Source organism: Bombus huntii, chromosome 10 (genome assembly GCF_024542735.1).
Source record: "Bombus huntii isolate Logan2020A chromosome 10, iyBomHunt1.1, whole genome shotgun sequence".
Classification (NCBI taxonomy): domain Eukaryota; kingdom Metazoa; phylum Arthropoda; class Insecta; order Hymenoptera; family Apidae; genus Bombus; species Bombus huntii.
The window spans coordinates 3,571,123-3,593,344 of NC_066247.1; the positions used below are offsets into that span (position 1 = coordinate 3,571,123).

A 22,222-nucleotide genomic window follows, 5' to 3' on the forward strand; every position below is an offset into this window, starting at 1 on the left:
TTGACAAAATCAGCGTTGATTTTTATTCAAATTGAAATACGGTTACATGTTATAATCTACGATTAAATATGATTATCATTAATTTATCGTTACCACGTCTATTCAATTCTAATCATCTATGGGCAATATATGTATTTAGATGGATATCAGAGGAACGTGGTTGCAATGTTAATAACAAATTAGAAGAATATTTTCCGCGCAGAGATTCTAAAGTTTTTACCCAGCTTGTGTTTGTCACGCTTTATACCAAGTGCCAGTTGACAATACCGACTCTTATCTCCCGTTCTCTTATCTCTAGTGACAGTTCAATTCGGGTTTATTAGCAATAGTCGACATGAAAAGTATAAACACAATGACATAATCCAACGTTGAATGCCCGAAAGATAATCGTGTTTTCCCGCTTTTCGGCATGCTTATCACGGTTCACATAATTCCGAGACTTATAGTGGAGCATTATACCACTAACATGGATTTGCACTTCGCCAGTCTCAGGACGTGATTCTACAGTAGCATCTCCTGGAACCAAAGTCTGGCGGGCATCCGAGGAACACCGAGAATCCATACGCACATACCAACGTGATATTCACTTTGCTTCTTTTTCATTCTCCTAGCTAGACGATGGACGATTCGTAGATCATATTTTTTAATTCACTTTGATGTTACAAGGAAATACAAAGAAAGAATGTGTAACACGGTTGCAAGTGATTAAAGGGAAAAATTCAAAGGAAACGTTGTTGCTTTAAAAGATAAGACTAAGAACATCCGTTATATAAAAATATCGTATATAGTCAGCTTGTCGCGATATCATTCCATTTCTCACAGCTAAGGGTTTCCTTTTTCCTTACAAAGGACAAAGCTTCGAAATGGAAAAGAGAGGAAAACGTTGTACGACGACGGCGTTCAGGGAAGAAGCGTTTTCAGTGCTTTCCTCTACGCGATATTTCGTAATTATTGATTCGATTAGAAATTCGATATTCCAAAGCGTCGACGGCGCGTCTCGTATAAAGCGTTCAACTCCTGGCAGAATGTAAGGAAATTACGTAATTTCCGGCTTCCCTGTCACGAAGCGGTCCTCGTTTCATGGTCTCGCGTAAGGATTTCTGCCGCTTCCAAGATGCATCCGACGTTTGCCTATCCAGTTGTTTACGCTGTTACTGACACGTTCAATTTTACTGCGGTCACCTCAGCTTCGAGCGACTATTTGCCTCGGTGGACTAGCTCGCAGACCAATTTGCTCTGCCGTGATTGTAATTAATACGGTGGAACGTATCACGCGAAGCAACTAGCCCGTAATAATCTCAACTTGTCTGATACTTTTGACTTGTTGCACTCGCCATCTCGAGCGAATATCTTTTCCGTGCTTGTACTCGCTGATGAATTTCCGTTTCCAAGCACCGTGTTTGGCTCACCTTTGAAAGCCATCGATTTATCGTCGGATCACCCGTCGGATTCGTCCGACAACGAAGCGAGATAAAGCTGCACTATGTATGTCACGCCATTACCTCGATACATCCAATGCGTTCCATACTAAGCAGCTATTCTGCTATGTCGTAAAATTTTAACGATAATGTCGCGACGGTTTCCACTCGTCGATATATACGTACACAATACGCATCTGTTCGTTTTTATTAAGTCGGTAACCCACGTTATTCGTGTTAAAAATTATACGATGATAATTATTCGCGTGGTTTTTAAGGGCAGGTGAAAGGCGTTTGATGTTTTGCTTATTCCGTTTCGTACATCGATATTGTCTATGCGTTTCTGTACGATAGAAACAATAACCAGACTCGAAAGCTAGTCTCGGAAAGATACCCGCGTTCTATAAAGTTGACGAGCCACGGTATTCGGATTAAAAATTGTGCAACGATAATTATTCGCGTACCTTTCAAAAGAAGGCGGCGAAAGGTGCGGATGTGTGCGTATTTCATTTTGTACGTCGATATGATTCGCGTGTTTCTGTACGATGCAAACAACGAGCAAACTCGAAAGCTTACCTTAAAAAGATATTGCGCTAACTTCTATATATGTTTTCGTTTCTCTGTCAGTCTCCTATTCAGAATAACGTTGACCTGGATTTACATTTTTCCACAGAGCGCACTCGGCTAAAAATGTTTGCATGTATACGACAGCTCATAGAGAAGTTGCGTTTACTTAATGGATCCCAAGGCGATATATGTGAATATCTTTTATTGTCGCTGCGTACCAGAAACTTCGATCGTGCGAACTGCAAACGAAGCATGTCTCCGCATTAGGTATCGAGCCAGATGAACGAAATAACCAGAGCCGGTGTGCTTCTTTTATCGATTCATGAGATGCATGCGTATGTAACTGCGATATTCGGATGAACTTATAGCGGAAATGGCCATCGCTATATTTTCGTCGAACGATTTATGTGCCGCCTTAAGAATGACACGTATACGATAACAGTGACAGAACAATTTCTCATCTTGACCGTGGCAAGGCAAGATGCAAAGAGCTGTCTAAATTCTCGTCATTCCACGACCTATATTTCTCCATTTTTGCAGTTTCGTACGAGCAAAGTTCTCTCTAGCGATAGTTTCGACGCTGCGGTGCACTTGTTTGCGAAGAAATCGAAGAAGCTCCAAATAGCGACGAAGCGATCGTATCAAGGTACGACGATCGAAAAGAGAGAAAAACGAATCTAACGGAAAATGGAGCAGTAACCAAGCGACAGAGGGTAAGACGCGATAACTTAAGTACAATTAAAGAATTCGACGACTAGAAAGGGAAATCTTACCATTTTGACATATCGCAAAAGCGTAGAAAAGAGTTTAAGAGATTAATCGATCAAGATCGATTAGAATCGATAAGAAAAATATCTATAATAGAGAAAAATAATCATCCCATTCCCATGCATAGTTCTGCTAGGTGTCTTCTAATTGCCATTATTTTCTAAACGTTTCCTTTTCATAAATAGCACAACCTTGAACGAGAACTGCAGACTTAAAGAACTTACCTAAATTTTGAATCGTCTGAATCCAAGTTTGAACGAAATTCCAGTATCAGACACACAGTGACAGACAGAAGAAAGTTCAAAACTGATACACTACATACGAATTGAATTAACTTTTGTATTAGCAATATTTTACCACACTGATAATAGTCGTCTATTCTGTGAAATTGTACGTCTATTACATTTATTCATCGCCCTCGTTAAATATGAATCCATTTCATAAAATTACCATGTCTTTCTATTTCATAATAGATCATCATCCGCCACTCTATATACATAGTGTATATAACGAAATCAGTATGCCAATGGGTTAGAGAATTCGATGAGAAGCGAAAAAAGGAGGCATCTCACCGTAAGAAAGAGTAGGAAATTAATCGAACAGGCACGCGAGAGATCCAAGGAGTACAGGAAGCACATATTAAGGCGAAGGAGAATATAGAAGTGCAGGAATACCGGGTGACACTCGCGTATAAAGCGAAAGAAGGGGTGGTAAATAAGGGATAAGGAAAGAGTGAGGCACGCGAGGGGTGAAAGGAGAAAGAAGGAAAACAAGGAGGAGGAAAGAAGGGAAAGGTAATAGGTATAGAACATAGAGATAGAAACGTGTGGTACGCGTACGCCCCGCCCTCTTCTCGACTCGACTCGTCGCCCTCCTTCTCCCTTTTCCTCTCGAACCCCTGGCGATAGGGTTCCGTTGGTCGTGCACCCTCTTCGACCCTCTGTCGGTGTAGCTTTCTCTGTCTCTCGTCTTTTCTCTCCTCTTTGCGCTCGTTCCCTAGCTTACCTCATACCATTTTCGATGGATCGATGGTAATTCGGGTAACCCTCCGCGGCGTGGCGCCACCGTCGCCGCCACAGCAACTCAGCCGCTCAGTCGGAACTCGGGTTCACTCAGTCTACGACCGTTTGCCACGAGACTTCGATCACATCGGTCTTTCCTCGTCTCTCTCTTCCTCTCCTCCCTTCTTTTTCCCGCTTGGAGGACAGAAAGCAACTACCACCACCACCGCCACTCGACGCCGTCGACGCCGACGCCGCCGCCGCCACTATCGCCACCACCACCGCCACTGTCACCGCCACCGACGACCGGAGAGACGCACGTAGTCTAAACGTGAGACTCGTACGGACGTTGTCGTCGTCCTCGCCGGTTGCCTCTTCGTACACTCTGTTTTTCGAGCCAGCCCTCCGGTTGTACATCGACTTCGTCCACCGTCAATCATCGTCTCCGATCAACAACAAAAAAGGTCAGTCACATTAATATCCCATTTTATCCGATGTAATTCACGCATCGTTGTATACACCGGTGATCACCGTAACTCTCACTTTTCCGTTATTTAATACGCGGTCTCTGTATGCTACGTAGTCTCTCGCTCCTCCCTTGTTGTCGTCGACGTTTTTCTACACGTTCCGTAGAAAGACGTGTTATTTATACGGTCTGCTTGTCCTTGTTGATACAACAATACACGCGAGGTTGTTTGGCGTTATCGGAAATATGGCCATGTTTGTTCTTCTTTATCGTGTTAGACGATCGAGCTGCGATATCTGTAAGAATTTCGACGGACGAAACCTGCTGGAAGAAATCCGCGGGAGGAATCGAAATATTTTGAACACGAAGCCGCGTCGAGTCGAGTTGCAGCTAAGTTCATGATGCATCGCGCGTACCCAAGTACGTTGTCGTCTCTCGTCGGCGTATTTTCCTCTCTGTTTTCGTCTATCTGCCTCTGTTTTTCGTGGCCGCGAGAGGCACCAGTTCCGGTGCCACAGCTCGATAAAACGCAAGGGTTAGGCCGCTGCAGGTCTCCTCCATCGATCTTGAACGCTAAGTCGCCGACGTTCGTGGCTTTCCACCTTCTCTGGTGGCCGTGTGCACGGTGCACCCGTCGTCAAAGTCTCCGCGCGATTTCCCCGCGGAAACCTCCGCCACGTCGTTATCGCTCCCTTCGTCGCACGTACCCCGTACCGTACTGCCTTTAACCTCTTGCCGTGTATTTCGCTTCGACGAATTTCGCGTTGCTAACGAACCATGGGAAATTCCGCACGCGCATCTCCGATCCGTAAACAAACTTCTAAATGAAATTGAACGTAAACAATTCGAGCAGTAACATTTTTTTCTCCCCTGTTCTCTCCGGCCGATATGCGGAAAGATACGCTCCGTTGGAATATTTGCGTACGAATTTTACCGTGATGTTTTCGCAAGCGAAACGGTGGAAATTGCATTCCGGGCAACCGGAATGTTATGTTAACGTAGCGTTATCATTCTCCGTATTGGGTAAACCGGGGTTCCATTAGGGAAATGTAGCTTCGGAGGGTCTTAAATTGAGTGGCAGTTAAAAGGGAACCATTTCTGTGATGTATGCGGCTTGATGGTACGTTGAAGGTGTATCGAGAGCGCATCGTTCGTTGCTCCGAAACGAGCGTGTTCTCGAGGATAATCCATTTGGATCGATGTCTAATTCAGCAACCATCTGCCTTCGATATTTACGTGCCTTTCAGTAGCGCGAATGAACTTTCGCTATTCTTGTTAGCTTTGAGAAATAGAAAGGCAAATGAATGGGCGAAAAGATGCCAAGAGTTCGTTTTGGAACGTTAGAGAGATACAACGATGAACGAAAGAAAGTTGTAGGGATAAGCGACACAGAAAAGTATTTCAACCATTGAAAACAGATTTATTTGACAAGAACGATTAAATTCTTCGGAATTAACGTAGTAAGAAAACGTTCAGTACGAAGTTACTATTAATGTAATGTATTTGTACTCGTGCACCAGTATGAATTTTAAACTTTCATACTGCCCGCCACCGCAAGGAAACGACGAAGGAAGATCGGAGATCTTTTGTTCCTTTTTCTATACTTATACAAATGGGAGCATAAATGGACGCATAAGTGGAATGGTACAAGCAAAAAGTCTTCGAAACTAATTATTCAAGTTCCTTCGTTTATTCGTTTCGTCGTAGGATATTAAGCGGCATTGCGATTATCTCGTACCGCGTGAAATTCCTAAGAAAATATAATCTTCCGAAGGTACAGCAATCGAGGGAGGTTTCCAGCGTCTCCACCAAAGTTTTCAATATGTAGATTCGAATTTACCAAGTTCAAGTGATATTTAAGGCTCGAAACTTGTCGTGCGAATTATTCGCAAATCCATTTGTTGGTTGGCGATCGTCGAACCCTCTCCTTCGTAGCGTAACGTGAATTCGAAATTTCTTTAGCAGACATTTCTCAACTTCAAGAAGTTAGCTTACCTCGAAAATTAATTTCCTTTTGTCAAGCGGTGTTATTACCAACTTTACTTTATACTTGTTAGTCGGTCGGAAGGTTCGATTCGTCGTTGTCACAACCATTTGCCAACTCTGTGTCTGCCTACCCAATCTCTGCAGGTTCTCCAACCATTTAACTTGATAAATGTACGTTGCACGGCCTCGTAATTAATGACAGAGGTGATACGCTGCTGTCTGATTATGCGAATAGGCTTAACTCCGGTGCAATGAATCACAGACGTCTGTCGGTGGTGTGTCTGTTACCCCTGACGATCGTCGAACATATTCCAAAGCGTCAATGGTTGACTTGTTCTTAGCCGGCTGACCGTGGATTCATGAATCACGAGACGTCAGCTCCCGGACGAAGTGGTATATACTATCCTCGTGGTAGAAAATTCTCTCAAAAATCTCTCGCCAGTTGCTCAAAGATTCCGGATTTACACAGATTCACGCGAGAAAATGATTTCTTATCTCCGGACGTTATTTATCCCGACTCACGCGAAAAAATAATTTCTCACGACTTGAAGAGTAAGAATAATTCGATATTGGAAAAAGTACACGATTAATATTCGATTCTCAAAGAACAAACGACGTACTTCTATAAATTCATTCTTTGCAAGAAGATGAAACAAATGATGATAACTTGTGAGATAAAAAGGAACAGTTTTTGTCACGTCGTGTCTTCTTCTTTTTTATTCTTATTTATTTATAGACGCGAGAAACTCTAAACGAATAAAAAGAAAGAGGACATACAGAGTAACCTATAAATAAGACAGTGAGATAGGTCGGATAAAAATCTAAGACAAGGTAGGAGCTTGTATGTGTTGAAATAAATGAGGCAATTGATGAAAAAAGATCAGCGGCTGCAGTGAGCATCGATCAGTGTGGCTTCTGAACCACTCGTCCTTCAGATAAATTGCAAATTATTTTCCGATTATTACCAGATGCTTGAAGCGCCTAATTATTTCATTTATTTCATTTATTACGACACGATAGCTTGTTTAGATCGCGCAAGTATAGTTTGTCGAGGAAGAAAATACCCGAGAACGAGGAGTTAGATTTTCCCTCTATCAGGTAGGGATTTTTCCGTTCTTTTGACTGTGAAATTTAAGTTCACACGCGTCGGAGCTCTTTCTCACGGCCCTAAGAAAATTCTGTCTGTTCGCATAGAGTGGCCTCTTTCCGCATTCCTACGGCACGTAGCATCGAAATTGAGACGTCCTTCCTGGGGAGTAACGTCTCCTCGGCGTTCTGCCCGACCGCATTACCATTTTTCGGCAATCGAACCGAATCGATAGCTCGCTACTCTGGCGCCGTTGCTTCGCCGTCGAGGCGTCGTTAAATCGACCCCGATTCGACCCTATAAATCGCGTGTAAACTGACTTTCTTTCTATTTCACCGTTTCGTTCGAATGCTATCTTACCGGTCGTAATTTACATTTTGCGTCAAGGAGATGCTGATTTCAGATAGTCCAGTCTGAGACTTATTACGTTCTCCGGAGTGCTTTGGGATTTCAACGAATATCCGACCGGAATCTTGGCGTTGATCAGAAATAATGTCGCGATTAGCTCTCTCGATAGTGACTCGAACGTTTACGATTTATGTGTATCTTATCTGTATCGTCGAGAATATTGCTCGAGTTCTTTCAATATCTGAGGATTTCACTCTTTCAACGTGGATTAAAATCTCGGGGTGCTGCAATAAGTATATTTGAGAAGTAAAAAAGGAAGTCGATTCGTGTGGATTTTGCATATAATTATTTACCTATTGGTTAATACGTACTCTTCATGTGGTAGATATTAAAATAGGAAATACATAATGATTTATGTATCCTCGGTACAATTATCAATTTTAACAATTCATAAATTTGCCAATAGCTTCAGCGAAAGAGTTTAAAGAACGTTGGACAATTTTCCCATTTACTTCTGAAATACTTGCATCCAGTTCTATACGCACGTACATATAGAATCTCGTGTTCTCTTCGTCTTTATCGATTCAATTGTATCTTTCTAACGTTAACGAATATTTCAAGCTTAAGGAAAATATGAAAAAACGGTTATTGGTATGCTGGACGTTTCCTTCAAATATTTCAAACCTGTTTCGTTTGTTAAAATAGGAGGAAGATTGAATTCCAAAAGCTCGAGAATAGCAGTAGGGTTTGCGTGAAATACGGTGACCCAATAATAGACACGGACAGTCGATCGCTTTAGTATTCGGAAGATCGTTCGAAATAGGAAGGCACTGTCATATTTTCTACAACGAATGATTATCCGATAGTCAAATTGCTTTGTCGATGGGATGATTCTTTAAACGACGCGATGTCCTCTTAACCCGGTCACCGGGTAGCGTAATGGACGACCCACCCACTTTCTTGGCTGACCAAACACCGACCGATACTACTAATCCCTGCGCCAAAAAATCTAACCTGATCGACCGATAATCGAATATCGGATTGTACTGAATCATGTTCGGCGAAACGCTGAAATGTTGAAAATGTACGAAGGGAATAACGTAAAATAAATCAACGAACGTTCGAACAATGAAGTACGGGAAGCTCGTTAAGCGGAACAATTCGTTTCTATTCGAGGCATAAAAACGATTATAATAACGTAGCGAGGGTTGGAAAGGCGATATCGCATACAAAGATAAATTACAGGCCATTGGCTCGAATTATACTGTTTATCCACTCGCTAAAAGCGAACCCTCGAAACGGTGTGTTTCTGTTGAAAGAAGTACTAACCTCGTTACCATTAAGCAAATTTAGCAGTGATATTTTTTTCTAAGTGAGGGTGATTTAGAGGGTGTAGAGGGATGGAGACAGACCGGTGAATAAGAGAAAGTGGCGGTCTGAAGGACGAGTTGTCGAGTAAGGCTAAAGAGGGGGCGACAGTTCTCTCTTAACGAATTGGAAAGCGTACATACCTAATGCCAGAGAGCTTTCGTGGAAACTAATTTCGAGCAGTCTGGACTTACGGGCCCATGAGTTCGTAAGTAATTTTGGAAAGGCTTTGAGAGGTCGCGATGATAATTCGACCGGCGTCAGACTTAGGCGAACTAAGGGTAGGTCGTGGTGCGCCGGCCTGGAGCGTTAGATGAAGGAAAAAGGGCGGAACCGAGCTGGAAACAAACGGAGGCTCCAAACGTATATTACAAGATTCGTAACTTACCTCGACATCGATCGAATTCGATTGCAGTGGCGAATGTTTTGAACTTGAACGAATCGAAATTCTTTAATGATCAGACGAAAAGAAGGAGACGTATGGATAAGTCCATTTAACACAACATGAACAAACACATTGTGCTTTTCTCCGTGTTAATATATTTTTATTAACTCATTCGCTATTTATTAAAATTACGACGATTATCGCGGCAACTGTGTAACAAAAATTAGAAGAAAATCGTTTGATTGATTATTTAATCCTCAAAGTCTAGTGGATTTTATTTATAGTTATTTCATATTTGTTGGTCGATGTATAAAAATCTTGGTGTAGTAAATTTTAGAATAGATTTTCGAAAAAAAAAAAAAATACAAAGTATAGAGGTATACAAAATTGCTAAAACAAACTTCTCGTTATGATATTTGGAGCGTGTAACAAATATCTGTATTTACACATATCTTTAGACGTGTTCATACAAATCTGAATTTGCAGAAAAATCCATTGTTTTAACAATTTCTATTTTCTGACGTGCTCATGCGCTATATCGCTTTATTTGTTCATCAAATACTATTCCGTAAATCTCTGCTCATACCATTCTTTTGGCCTTTTGATCGCGAAATACAATGAACAAATAGCTTAATCCATTTGATCAAACCACTTCGATTATGTTGTAACGTGTTCGCGCATTTCAAGTCGATCTTTATCCTCCGAGCTTCAATTCCTATTTTAAGCCACCTTTTGTTCGTTACTCTGTGTACATGGTGTTATAATCACCTTGTTTTTCAACGGTTCAGTATCAATTACGTCACTTTGCTGTTAAACGCTTGATTGTATTGTTTACTCTGTGGCTTTTCGAAGACCTTTAAAGCATAGCATCTTGTTAGGAAACTATTACCTTTTACCTTATACACAGAACTTTGTAGTTAGAATTAGGATCTCGATAGGTACATCTATTTAATCGAATGAACAGGATAAGAAAGAAGACCGAGAACGTTTAACCGAATTCTCGTTAGCTCGTCCATTGTGAGAAACTCTGGAGCTGCTGTCAGATGTTGAGATATGGGCGTGAGGTCCTACAATCAGGACAGTCTTTCAGACGATTCGAAATAAGTCTCGAGAAATAGGCAGGCACAAAGAAGAAAGGGCAAGAATTTTACTGCTATCGAATTGTTGAATAAATATTAGCTGTTGTAGTTTCAAGTTGTTCGTTTTGGAAGAATATAGAATGTCATCGTCGAGCTAATAGATTGATCGAATGATTCCAGCCAAGTAGATTGCTCGTTTTCTATTCCAAAAACGATATCCGAAAGGATTTTAACTAAACAATGTTACAAAATAAACAGTTGTTACCTAATTATATAACATTACTTCGAACTTTTTTAAATATTATAATATAAAGCGAAAAACCTATCACATGCACGTCACTGTATTTTATGCGAATCCGCAATCTACTAATTTTCACGAAAACTAGAAACAAAACCGCGGTGTCCTAGAACCCCGTAACCAGCGTACCCCTTCTGCGCGAAATGTATTTTGGCAAGGAATAGAATTAAATTTTTACTCGGCATTCGTACATTTGCCTGGAGCACAATAGTTCCGGCGGAATGCAAACAGAGGAACCAGTGCATCCGGTCGTCGATTTTAAGGTACAAACTCCACACACTGTTTTTCTCATGCAGTTTCAGCATTCGTTGCCGGCTGTTATCCTTGGCATCGTGCTCCTTTTGTTCCTCGCGTATGTCTCTTTCGGCCTTTCCTCGTTCTATATCTCGCCTCCCTTTTGAAATGACAACGCACCGAGAGACGGCATCCGTCGTCCTAATTCCTGCTTTTTCTTCTTTTCTTCTTTTTTCTTTCGCCAAACTGTGCGCTACTGCATCACGTAGACGGTACGTTACGCGCGTTCCGTCATTCTATAGATAATTTCGCAGAAGATGCATAACGCGTGTCCTGTCATTCTAGATAATTTCGTTGTGTGGTCGCGATTGCACAGACACGATGAATCGTTTTCCAGCCAAGCCCCTTGATTATCGATCGGCCACGGCATATCGTCAACGATTATCAGTTTCGAATATAGCCTGTGCTATCCGTTGCCTCGTATATCGGCTATCGCCTCGTGTACACCGCCGTCAGCTCGATTATGCTTATATCTCGATAACGCGATTGGTCCCACGCGAAAGATTAAACCCCTTGTCGCCGTGTAATTCACGGAAAGTTTCGCGTACAATTTCACCGAATTCGGCTGTGTATCACCACCTCGTAATCGTCCCCGATCGGAACGATAAAATTTCTCTTCCCCAAAATGATAAGGTACGCTCCAATAAATATCAGAACACTGGCTGGCCTCGTATTCAGCGCGATAATCCATGCAGATTATTAAAGAAATTATCGTAATTTTGTACTGGCGCAGGATTACGACTTGAGAATTGAAAACGGAGAATTGTGAAAATTATTTGCAAGAATTTCGAAGAAAATTGATAAACTATATGTCGCAACAGTACTGTGGTGTAAATGTCGCCGGTAGAATTTGAAATGAATTACATAATTCACAGTTGAAATCTGTGTTAAAAATGTAGCTAATTCTGTTTTTCAATCGCGAAATTTCGAATAGAATAATAGAATAATAATAGAATTATCGTTTAAAGAGACAAGCTCTTTATCCGTAAATACTTTTGCTGCTAAATTACGGATAGGTGATTAATAGAAAGTTTCTCGAAATTAATAGAATTTGTTACGTTAATGCAAGCACTGATATTTAAGTATTTAAAGTTGGTGGGAAAATAATGGTTTCGTGGATGTAGAAACGAATTAATGGAATGTTCAGATTATTGACAAGCCTCTTTAAGAACGACATGGTACACGTTTGATATCGTACCTATCGTAAAATATCTAGTTTATCCTTTGATTTACTTTCTCCGTCTCTTTTTCTTTTTATATCAATCTAGATGATACGGCCAGAGTATATTTTATGAAGGGCTTCGAGCTTAAAAATAAAAGGCAGATTCGGGATGGCTGGAAGAGGCAGCCGGCGATCGATCTGTCCATATTTGTCTATTTGCTTTTAATCTCGTAAAGGAGCAAAGGTCGAACTCCGTCCGTAAGCCTATTAATCTTTAGAAATTAGGTCATCGTTGTTGTCCGATATTAACCGGCCAATCTTTTTGCTTCGTAGATGGAATATCTTGATGTTATTCCAATGGAAGGTATATCGATTTTGTGTCATATTCTCATATTTTAGTTACCAGTAGGTAAGCTTTATCGTGGAAAAAAAAGCGATATTCCACGTGGGTTCTTAAGCACGTATTGTATTTGCCTTTAAACAATTCCCTCTGGGACACACGTGTGAAAGTGTAGGACGTTGCTTAATGATAAACACCTGACAAGCTACACGCTAATCGTCAGTCGTGTAATGTCTCGTAGACACAAGCATTGTGAAAATCTTCAGAGAAGTGAGAACGTTTCGTTCCCGTTGTAAGTATTAAAGTGGTTGAAAAATTCCTGAAAAATATTTTCCTCTCTTTTTCTCCGTGTCTGCGTATCGTCCATTTAATTCTACGATCTTTTCCTGTCTATTTCTCAACTGATTAATATCTCTTACAAAAGATTATTGGCTGTTTAGAGTGTACGAAGTGAAAACTAAATTTGCAAAATAGTTTTTCGTTTTCCCGCTGACCTCCTTTAAATTGTACTACCTTTGAAACATACGTGCGATTTGTCAAAGAAAAAGATAATATCACATTGACAGATAGTGCACGGAATATTTTCACCAACATACTATTTCGTGCAACGAGGAAAGGTTTTCTTCTCTGGAAAGTCGCTCAATTATTTATCCCCTTTTGCCGGTATGGTTTGTCGGTCAGATATCCAAGAGAAAATACAATTCTAAAATTCGAACGAGCGTATCCGATAAGGCGTGCAAAATCTCGGGAGGAAACAACGGAGAAGTTCGGGCAGGATTCCAAGATGCATTTCGACTGGTCGAAACTCGGGTATATTCACGTGTCTACGCGGCAAACCCCGTGGTCGATACAATTCTCGGGAGCAACGTCAGTGGAAAGCTACAAATGCTTTCATAATGTACTTCGGTTGTCCTACAGACCACCGAGATACCACTTCGAGTCCATCGGTGACGGTGCAAGGACGTCATTTGTCAAGAAAAGCCGTGACCTTTCGCGATATCGCTCGCCGATTGACCGTGTTCTTTCGCCCTTTTCTTCTCTCCCCAGTTCTACGAACCGTGTCTCCCTTTGTCGACCATTTTTAACAATCGCGTTTCGTTTAATCGCCGCCCCAAAGTATTCAGACACCTGCTCACTTCTGACGCGATGTAATTTAAGTAGAAAAATACGATCGAATCGAACTGGGATGGTTTTATTCTTCGTAATTAGTACAGCTATTTATAATACATTTATGGCAATTAACTATATGGTATGGTGGTGGTAGACTGGTGCGTATTAAACGTCTATAATATCATTCGTTAAATTCTGTCCTATGTCAATTATCAGTCGTATCGAAGAAGAAGAAATTTGTTATAAATTACGTATATTCGATGTTAGGAAGATTTCCGATACAAAATATTAAAACGTTATAGTGTCATCATAAATAATCGGAATATTCTTATGTGATGTATTTGTATGAGCTTAGAATCGCAAATGGAAGTTATGCCTCTCTTGTAATTCGTAAAAATAATTTCTAAAAATTCTTCTATCGTTATTTTACACGAACGCAAACTTACGGCCGTCTAATTGTTCCTTTCATTATTTAAACCATTCGTCGTATTTTATATTACACCAGAAGATGCCCTAATCCTCATGGACAGGAATGTACGTAGTATCACGAACGGTAAATAATAAAACGTTTCACTGTTACGTCTGTTAATAATTAATTTAAATTTGCAGTCTGCTGATAAACATAAATTAGTAATTAATAGCTAATTTGTAGCCTTTCGTAGAATTCGCGTAATGTTGCTACAATTCCAAAGTATCCAGACGCTTATGAGCGATATAATCGCCGGAAGATTTGCGTATGGTACGGTAAAATAAAATAAAAATTCCTAATGGTAACAGTTTCGAAGATTAGTCCCATTCCTTGACCCGGTTAAATTTAGCCCGGTGTCTGTTTTTAACGGCTGTAAAAGGGATGCTGCCAGCACGACTGGAAAGATAGACTTTCGACAGAAATAACTGCTTAAACGAACGGATATAATTCACTCGACCTATATCGCTAATTCGGTAAATGTAATCTAGGTCGATCGAAAACGGCAACAAGATACCCGCAGAGGAGACGAAAACGTTAAGGCAATAGCTCCGCTGGAAATATCGCTGAATAGCGATATTCAGTCGTTGGGAAGTGGTTTCGCGTCTCTACATTGGCGAAACAATGTAACCGTATGAATTATGATTTAACATTCGCTGTTTCAATAACGGAAACAGCTAGCAAAATATTTCGGTTGACCTAGATCGAGACGCGATGTCCGTTATATGCGATGAACGTTATTAACGTGCGTCTGTTATAATTGATAACGTTCGAAATCGTGTTAATTTATTTTTCGCGAGAACCTCTTGCTAAGCTAAAAAATACGCCGTGTTTCGTTTAACGTTGGCGCGTAAATGTTGGGCAAAGAGATGAAATTCAGAACGTTCCAATTACGAGAAGCAACGAATCGGACGTTTTAATAAATACACCTCCCTCCCCCTTCCCTAAAAAATTAGGAGGGATCAACGAGCATAATAATAATAATTTATCGCACGATACACATTGGCGGATGCTGTCAGCTAGTAGTTATCATCAATGTCATGCTAAATCTTCGGCTGCCGACCTACATTATAAATCAAGGATTAACATCGACCGCGATTCAAAATCCTATTACACGAGTAATTTATGTCTCATTCAGAGGGCGTGCGGGAATGAGAAAAAGAAAAACTTTCGTGCCGCATGGCGGTGGGCCATTTGACTTCGTAATTTCTGCGGCCGGAAGCTACAGCCCCGCTAGATGGAACATTTCGGTAATAAGTCGACGAGGGGAGGTTTTATCCTTTTTGCAATAGTCCGGCGTGCGTTGAATTTCCCGTGAAACCGTAAACTAAAATTTTACAATGGTGCGTGGCCGTCATGCTAAAGTAATTAAATTACCCGTACTTTCTATATCCATTATGGCGGCGTAATGAGAGTAACAAAATTATATTACATTACCAACTTTAATATAATATATTGCACCGGCCATTTACATGCATTAACCGTATTGATACGTTACGTATCATTGAATTACCGTGGTTATTGTTTCCGAATATTCAACAGCCCTTGTCCTCTTCAAAATGCAAATGTTCTTAGAATGGAAGATCCGCGGTGTTAACCACGAGAATCGTTCCTTCTTAAGTTTTATCCCTCCGTGTAGTTCCTGACCGATATATTACGCGAATGTTGAGCCACTTTAAAACTTTCCTTACCGCGACTCGAATAAATCATGATGCCGTACCTCGTATGGGTAACGGTGCGTGATGTACGGCTAGAAGATCCGTCCGAGACATCTTTGAGGTTGCAAATGGCGTTATTTTTCACCAGACCTTCTGCTTTTCTTTTTTTTTTTTTTGTCGTTGCAGGCGTTGTAGCTAGATCTGACCATACATATTCTAGTTGGCGGCTATTTTTCTTGGAACCCGAGCCCACCAGTATGTTTAAGTTCAGACGTTTATTTTACGATAAATTATTATACCGCGTCGTTGTAAAGCCTGCGCGTACCAGGCAACTGATACGGTTAATATCGCAAGCTTTCCAGTTTAGTGGTATTATTCTGTACTATCCAACTATAGTCGCTGTACAAACGAAAAAATTCTATCCGAAGAAACTTATTTTCGCACGTAGAATAACCCGTTACCTATCGTCCATCGTTGTCCAATCGAGAATTAATTAAATACACGTACATTCGATGAATTTGCAAGCTGGATTTTCCTCGAAAATGAAGCCTCTAACGCGTTCCCGTTATTCTCGATTTTCCACATATTTCGAGTCATAGAATCTGCCTGACTTCGCACGTAACAGAATTTAGAATGAACGGTGCATGTTGTACGGCGAGATGCTAGTCTTGCAACGCCCGTCCTGTTCTCTGTTGAATCGTAAATACGGAGACGAACTTGTGCCTCGAAGTAGGAAATATACGCAGGTGTCTGTGCAGATGTAGCGTGTGCATCCGCGTGAGTTTCGGAGTCGAAGCTCATTCGCAGAACGACAAATTACCAGTTGGATTAATCCGCCGGATGCCTAGTTGCACATACTTAAGATGCATACTACCGGTGCATATAGATAGCTGCATATGTAGGAGGATGGATTGTCTTCGTTGCACAATGAATCTGCGCGCTCTCTGATGAAATCCTTATCTGTTTTCCTTCCTACGACGCACAGACGTCTCCGTATCCTTCCAATTAGAAAAATAGACGATACATATTTAGTAGTTTGTTTGTTTCTACTGTACTCTCATTGTTGGTTCTATTCTCGTACTATAGTCATTTCGCGCGTGTTAAATTTTTCCAGTGTATATTTCGATATTAATCATCGTCGAGCGGAGACTGGATTATCGTTGTTACGAAAGTTGAATATTTTATATTGCGTAACGATAAAGCGAAGAGTCGAATAAGGTTGACATTTATCTGAATGCGATAAATTTGCATTTTGCGGAAAATAAAATCCTTTATGCGTTAGCTTGGTGAATAATGAAACGAATAACTCTACGTGTATGTAAAATTATTCAGGATTTATTAACGGCTAGAGGTGCTGTTGAATAGCGTTTGTCAAACATACAGCTGGCTAAACAGGTTAGATGTTTTGCCAATTGATTCGTCACGAAAGGATAGATTATGCGTCGAAGCCAACTACGAACCAACATCGAAACCAAGTATATCTCACGTGCGGCCGGACTGTTGGCTCGTAGCTGTATTTTTTACACTTTGCAGGAAATTCACGTTGAAAAATCACGTGTGCGGTTAAAAGACACGGGAAAGTGGTTGCAAGAAATATGGCCACGTCCGTGCAAGGATTAAATTGCAGCCTTAGCGGGATACAGAGTCATTACAGTATCTCACGAGCATAGGAAACTAAATCTAGATGTCACGAGTCGTTGGTAGCAAAGCAGAAAGCAGCTGACTGTGTTACACCTTGTCCCGCTGTGCTTGACCCAGAACAAAATACGTCTTTCCACCGACTTGGACTAGGTTGTCGTTGCATAATATACTCGAACTCGCGGTCACCCTTTGAGAACCTCTTGGACGTGGTTACTTGCGAAGCGCTCATTCTCACATCCTTTACCATTACATTTTTCTTTATCCTTTCTCACGTTCATCCTCCCTTTCAATTTTCTTTACCTTCTTTTCTAGTTTAGTTTCCTCGATCCTCCTCTATCTCTGTCGTCTCTGCGTGCTTCGTTTCCAGTCTCTCGTAACACCATCTCTATTCAACCATCTAAAATATTTCCTCTGCTCTCTCATCCTTTTCCACGGCAGCACACGCTCGCGTTTTCTGACTGTCTGTATCTTCGTTCCGCGCCCGCTCCAGCTTTGTCTTGGTAGTTTGAGTGGCGGTAACGTGCCGCCTCTTCGTATCAAAATATGGCATCGAACGATGCCGTATCTTCCTCGATGATTCACTAGCGTCGCGCGACCATATACCGCATAGCGATTTACTACGCTCACCGGAATTATTCTGTTCGTGTAGGATGGTACGCAAATATAGCGATCTACGAAATTGATCAAACGTCTTCCCAATATTGTCGTTGCGTATAAATTGAACGGTAAATCGTAGTCGAAAATAATCGTATCTTCGATTGTCTTTTATTTTTTGATAGAGTTCCCTTAAATTGCCGTGCTATATTCACAGAACATTGTACCTTTTCTGCAATGTCACCGCGCGAAGAAGCAGATTTCAATCATCTCTTTCCATTTCCGCGTACTTACTTTTTGACGCGTCGATCTCGTAATTACAAATAATTATGCGTCTTTAGTTTTCCTTCGGAACGTTCCAAATTTATTTCAATATGTTTCGAACACGAGCTACCAAATGCGAGAATATAAAAAAAGAATATAAAAAGATATTAATTTGAATATTGGAAATATTTGACCAATTGCACGAACTGCTCTGTGTGCAGGATAGAAAACGTACAGTTTAGAAAATTAAGCACAGAGATTGAATTTTACGGTCTGATTACACGTTGGCCTCCCTTCGTACGACGATTATTCACGACTGTTCAACTTGTTTGTTGCTTCCTCGTGTTTGTTGCCACCGCAATATTTCTCTTTCAGTCCGATTTGATATATTACATAGCATCGGACATTTCTGAAATTATTAAGCAGACTTTGCTCGGCGATCCTCGAAGAAGCACGAACGTTTTATTCTTTCCCCTCTTTTGCGTGTTGAAAAATTTGGTTAATTAAATTTGGAATATAAATAAAGCAGTGGTTTTTACAGCGGTTCTTTTAGACAAAATAGCTGCGGGGCTAATATCTCAACTGCGGTGAGATATTTTTAATTAATTACGCGGAACCTACTGAATCGAGTAGAGTAAGAATTCGTTGCGGATCTCCCTCGGGTTGGGAGGATGAAATCCGATCTCTTCTCTTAAAAGGCAAATTATTCTTCGTGAAAATATTATTCGCTTCCCATTGGGAATTTTCACATTTTCGATTGAAAGCCGCTATCATTGCCTATTATTACAGAAGAATAAAAAAGTACGAGAAAGTGGGCCAATTATTTCGCGTCAAGTAGCCGGTAGCGAGCGAGCCGGTTTCTTTCTCTTAGACTTCGATTAAGAATCTTCCTCAGGGAGTTTGAACGAAAACGGCCATGGGCTCTATCTATATTGTTCTTATTCCCAACTAATAAACTTTGCTTCTGATGAGCTCATCAACCGTCGAATATTGTTACTACACGGAGCCTATTTTTTGCCAATATCTTGCGCGATAGTCGCCTCGATCGTTGTAGATTGCCGCGGAATTGCTCTTCCTGTATTAGAGTCTTTATCGATCGCAGCATCTCCTCTTTAGCGGAGAACTCTCGTTTTTCCTTTCAGATTTTTCTTTCTGTCAATTTTGAGAAACAAATTTTTCATCTTTCATTTTTGTTCTTTTCATACGAATGGTATTCTTTTTAATAATTTACAGCATTTGATTGAAAAGCACAGGCTACTTACACAGACTTACAAATTTGGACAATTGCTTCGTGAATAATTACAGAATAAAAAGTACAGATTTTTTCGGACGATATTTATGCGACAGTTAGCTTTACTTTCCAATTTTTCTTTTTTTTCTTTTAAGAAAGATCTTGCAAAGTAAAGGAGCTATTCATTGTATATGGAACTTCTATTCTTGGAACATCAGTTGGTGGCTGTCAGTCTCGGCAGGGGCTGGCATGTTTGAAATAAAATATTCTTTTGAAGCTACAGTCTATTATCTGAAACGTAGCGCAGGATTTCTGGAAAACTTTAATGATCGTACAGATGTCAGCAATTTGAAAAAGAGAAGGATCTTTTAAAGAAATGTCTTTAGAAACCTCTAACAAGCCTCTAAAAAGTGATAAAATTACGATACAAAGGATATTCGTTCAAAATATGAAGAAGATTGAATGTGTAGTCCTGAAAATTTCATGACAGCAAAGTCAGAAAACAGTTCCAGGAAATACGCAAGGGAATTTTTAAGATAACATTTTCCCTCTGCGAGCTTCATCACTGTAACATCGTCAGCAGTTTGAATTTTGATAAGTCGCGTTAACATCATTCTACGCATCTAACGTTTTAAGAAAATTAAAAAGGAAAACTCGATTTTTTAACCCAATTTTTGCAAGAGAAGGAAGAAAGTTTCTCATTGAGATTTAATTGAAGAGATATTCCAAAGGTATCATGGGACCTTTGACTTTTGATTTTGTCCGAACCAATACTTGCAATTATCCGTGTACCATTCGCCTAGCATTCCAAAGAGGCAGAGAGAAAAAGAGAGAATGAGAGAGAGAGAGAGAGAGTTCAAAGCGGATCACGTGTCGTTATGATGGGTCGATACGAAGCGAATTCCTGAATTTCGAAGCACGATTTATGGAACAAATGGGAAATCTTTCACAGCGACAGGATCGAATCAAAGAAAATGGAAATTTCTTCGATCACGCGTGTCGGATCCGTTGCTCGATATTTACCTACCAATTTTCTACTCTTTGAAACGGTTACAATCCACAGAGGAAGCTTTACACGTTCAAAGTATTTCCTCTGCGTCGTATTTGTCGTATCCTTTCGAGCGTAGAGAGCGTCGATCATACGAAGAGATTGTCTTAAAAAATACGTATTTAGTACAGTAATCTGACGAAAAGCTAGGGAAAATCCGACATACTCGTATGTTTATTATTCTCGACCTGTACCGTTCTACCATTGTTTTTACCCTAAGCACGGTTTTTTATTGGATTGCCAGGGGTAACGTGTTTCCTAAATATATCCAAATTGAAACGAGCGGCACGCCAGCGTTCAAGGCACACCGGTTCGCCATTTCCAGAATTGTATTCTCCACGGGATTTCATCACGTTTCTCTTTTATACGCACCGATTTACCGACGAAATTGGCCCGACAACGATTCCTAACTCTCTTTTATTACGTTAAAATTGTGAAACTGTTAAATCTCTTGAAATGTTGCCCTAAACAAAAATATCTGCCGTGGTCGGGACAATTCGAACGACAGGGGCTATTTTCACCAACATTGTCGAATCTCTAAAGCGATGAATAATAATCAGTTCGTGGAAGTTGATGTATTTATCGGGAATTTAAAGACACAGAAACATAATGATGCTCTTTGTAACATTTGATGGATGAACCAATCTTCTGTTTGCTTTCTTTCTACTTCTTTAATTGTGTTCGTAAAAGCACGAGTTTCAACGAATTCGAATAACATTTACGACGATAAATATCCCTGAAATGTTCACGAAAGTATTGAAAATATCTATACATATACGCTAGTAAATTCAAATAGAAAAGCAAGAGATTAGCAATATAAAATTGATTGACAGCACATTGAACTTAAATTTTGTAAAACTGTTCCTCCATGAAACACGAAAAACGTAACTTGCGAGGGCTTACGATCTCCATGTGAGGTTGCCTGATATAAAATAAAAAAAAAAGCTTTACTTGAAACGCACGTTGTATACCTGCAATAATCGAAAATGTTTCAACACTTATAGTGTGTAATTCGGAGGGCATTTTCACGAATATTGACGAGTTCTCAATCACGTTGAAAATTCGAGACGATGAATAATAGGTTCGTCGAGTAACGTTAAAGATGGGATGAATATCTATCCGGCAGGTTAACGATTGATCGCTTCCCTCTCGGATGAGACGATAAATTTTTGATTAAAACGCGAAACGCGCGGCCAAATAGCGTCCGTATGTACCATCTCGCAAGTTATTAGCCTCGCAACGATAAATGAGTACCCTTTAGATGATGCTCTCCTATTTTAATGGAATCTCGCAGCATTGATGAAGACTCTCTTCCGGCTAGAATCTGCCTGGGCGAAGGATCACGTAACTATTAGTTAAATGCATTTAGTGTCTATTAGTGGCGCGTTTCCGTGTCGTGCTATGGATGACTAACAATCTTTGACGGTGTTCACGCAAAAAGGGGCGATAGCCTGCGTCAAAAGGCGTGAAGCATCTCGTAAAAGCATGGAAAATTGCGTTATGAATGCACAGAGGGTTTTAATGGACATTTTGATGTCCAATTACCACGACCATTTCGCTTATAAATTAATTTCTCACGAAGCGCGCCAGCCTCTCGCGACTTCCTCTTCGCAGATGAATAGACACCTTTCGACTTCCATTTG

The 22,222-nt window shown here is 40.5% G+C and overlaps 1 protein-coding gene across 1 annotated transcript in view; it reads left to right on the forward strand.

Moving 5' to 3' along the window:
- Positions 1-3,858: 3,858 nt before the first annotated feature.
- LOC126870003 (complexin) overlaps positions 3,859-22,222 on the forward strand; it is a 325,327-nt gene continuing 306,963 nt past the window's right edge. The window contains exon 1 of the mRNA XM_050627302.1: positions 3,859-4,218. The gene's annotated coding sequence lies outside the window, so the exon portion shown is untranslated. The remainder of the gene's footprint in view (positions 4,219-22,222) is intronic.